The sequence below is a fragment of the Adiantum capillus-veneris genome, chromosome 20 (assembly GCF_014529385.1).
Source record: "Adiantum capillus-veneris isolate H3 chromosome 20, ASM1452938v2, whole genome shotgun sequence".
Lineage (NCBI taxonomy): Eukaryota > Viridiplantae > Streptophyta > Polypodiopsida > Polypodiales > Pteridaceae > Adiantum > Adiantum capillus-veneris.
In genome coordinates, this window is record NC_140950.1 from 144,685,885 (window position 1) to 144,688,583 (window position 2,699).

At 40.9% G+C, this 2,699-nt stretch overlaps 1 long non-coding RNA gene across 1 annotated transcript; it reads right to left on the bottom strand.

The window, feature by feature from the left end:
* Positions 1-574: 574 nt before the first annotated feature.
* LOC147433357 (uncharacterized) lies at positions 575-2,247 on the bottom strand. Its single transcript, XR_015185478.1, has 2 exons — positions 1,751-2,247; positions 575-1,663 (listed from the first exon to the last, which is right to left on the bottom strand). It is a non-coding gene; the product is annotated as an uncharacterized LOC147433357 (long non-coding RNA).
* Between the last annotated feature and the right edge of the window lie 452 nt (positions 2,248-2,699).

Consider the following 2,699-nt stretch of genomic DNA (forward strand, 5'->3'; position numbering starts at 1 on the left):
GTCAAATTGTCAAATGCTAAACAAGTTGTTAAAAATAAACGTCGGCAACAAAATCATCATTTAGTTAATGTCAATCAAGATAGAAAATTGGATTATGAAAAAAAAAAAGAATGAACCAAAGCACAGATATTATACCACTTTTAATGTAATTATCAACGAGAAATTTCATGACTTTGTAGTGCGCATAAAGTTTAGGTCTTACAACATTTTATAACATCAACTTGTGAAGGAATCGTGCACAAATTATGTAATGAAGGTCAACATCAATTTTAAGAAGTAAAGATTCTTTCATAATGTATTATATACTTGTTCAAAACAATCACAACAATTATTTTCCATTCTTAATATACATTGATAGTATTTAATTTTGAAGTCTTATTGAAGGCTTCTATGCCACTAATGAATTTTGGCCTAAAATACATATAACTTCGATACTGATTTGCCTATATCTAGGTGCGAATCTTGTTTAGTAGGTTTAGGAACAATGTTTGTCAAGGATAAAATAGAAAGAGAATAACGTTACTGTGAGGTGTCAGTGAAATCAAAAGCAGGTCAAGCTCCCAGAGTACAAAGATTAGGTGACAAGATGACTAGATTTTCACTACTACTTTACTGTACATATTTGTTGGAATTAGGGTTGTAGGAAAACACACACAGCTTGGAGAAGACGAAGGAAACTCAAGGCACACAACAAAGAGTGTATTACTTAGTGTGCAATGGAAAGATACATAGCCCTAGAATGATGGACGTATATACAATGCACGGGGGAAAAACCTCCTAGTGAGGGAAAAAATGGCCGGGGGTCCTAAGTGTGTTCACACACATCACTACCACATGTATATGGTAACAATATTGATTATTGAATCAAATATTAAAATGGGAGTTGGCCTAGCAGTAAAGGCAAAGGGCTTTAAGTGCATCCGTTCTAGAGGCCCCTTCGCCAAGCTTCCTTCCTAGAACAAAATCTTCATTCTTGTATGTGAGCTTGATGAGTTGCTCAAGGGGGGCCAATAAGAATATGTCCCCAAATCTAGGAGCAATGCCCGATGTGGCCCGATGGTAGGTTGTCACGACAAAGAGTGTGATAAAAACAGCGGGGGGTGTGATGTCGAGGGTATTCAAGCATGGTAGAGTACTTCAATGAATGACATCTCTATAGTCCATCATAATACAAGGAAGCCCAACACTGTTGGTAGCATCATCCTCAGCCCAGGTTTCATTTCTCCATGTAATGTCTCGTAGGCTTGGGCTATCCATTGTAGTGATACAATCACCATAGTCTTTAATAAGTGCTCGATTACATGTATGTTGTGGATGGTGCGGCCGCCCATTAAAGAGAAAAGAGCGAGAAAAAGAAAGAGGGTTCGATGCTGGTTGTCAATGGTTATGAGTTGGATGGTTCAAGATTTGGTGGTGCTTGTTTATCCAAAGTCTGCTGTCATAAATAAATATAGTGATCCACCTAAAACCCTTGCTTATATTGGATTGCAAAAACTTCCTGTGACAGTCCACAAGCCTCTGCAAACAGAGAAGAAAACCTTCTTTTTGAGCATGTCTTTAGAGCTACAAAGAAGCAACACTATAGGTAGTGTTGTAGCTTCATCATGGTTGAGAAATTAAGTTGTCGAAAGAGCGAACTAGTGAAGGCAAGTGGGAACGGAATCTGGAGAGAAGTAGCAAATTGGCAAATTTGATGATGAGAGAGAAAGAGAGAGATAGAGAGATTCTAGATTGAGGAGTGAGAGATGACCTGAATCAATGATCGCATGGACCCGCACAAAAGCTTGAAGTTACGACTGGTACTGGCCAAAAAGGGGTAGTTGGTCTCAGTTTTGATGGATAAATGTCGAGGCCACTACAATGTGTGGGTGATAGTAAAATAAAATAAAATAAATTGGTAACGATGCATTTGGGTGGCAGTCAGACTGCATGCATTTTGGTGTGTGTAGTAGCAAAAGCTACAAGCAAGAAAAAGGGATAGTGGACAATCCATTTTTGTATAAAGAATGTGGGTGGAGGCTACAATGGTTGGTGGTTAGATCTAGATGCAGTGGCCAAAGCCGCCAAAAAGAATCGGCAGTATGTGGGTAGCAGAAAGAGATAAGGTGACGATGAAGGGGGGGGGAGAGAGAGAGAGAGAGAGAGAGAGAGAGAGAGTCTACATGAATGCCTGTTAGTCAGTGAACGAGAGGGAGAGAAAAATGAAGGGATGGCGGCTATGGTGTGCTCCAGAAAGAGTTGGCTAACCATCATGCACCTTATGATCAACCTCCTTTAAAAATTAATAGCACGATGACACTACTTGAAAGAATTTTCAAGAAAAAGAAATGTGGGCGCCCTGTCGGGTTGGTGAGTTTGGTGCCTGACGGCTCTGGGAGTTGGTTGGGGGGTGGTTGTTTGATGATAGACGGTCGTAAGAGGTGCTCGATGGATCTGGGGTGTGTGTGTGTGTGTGTGTGTGAGAGAGAGAGAGAGAGAGAGAGACAGAGAGAGAGAGAGTCCGATTGTCAGCTGAACATTCTACAAATAGAGAGAGAGAGAGAGAGAGAGAGAGAGAGAAAGGGTGGTGGTTGGTTGCATGCGAATGGTTACACATGGCGAGGGGATGGTGGGCTCATTACTAGCCCCGGCCATAGCATAGGTGACCATGCAACTCGATTTGCATGGCAGTTGAAGTTTTCCAGCTTTAGTACATCCAA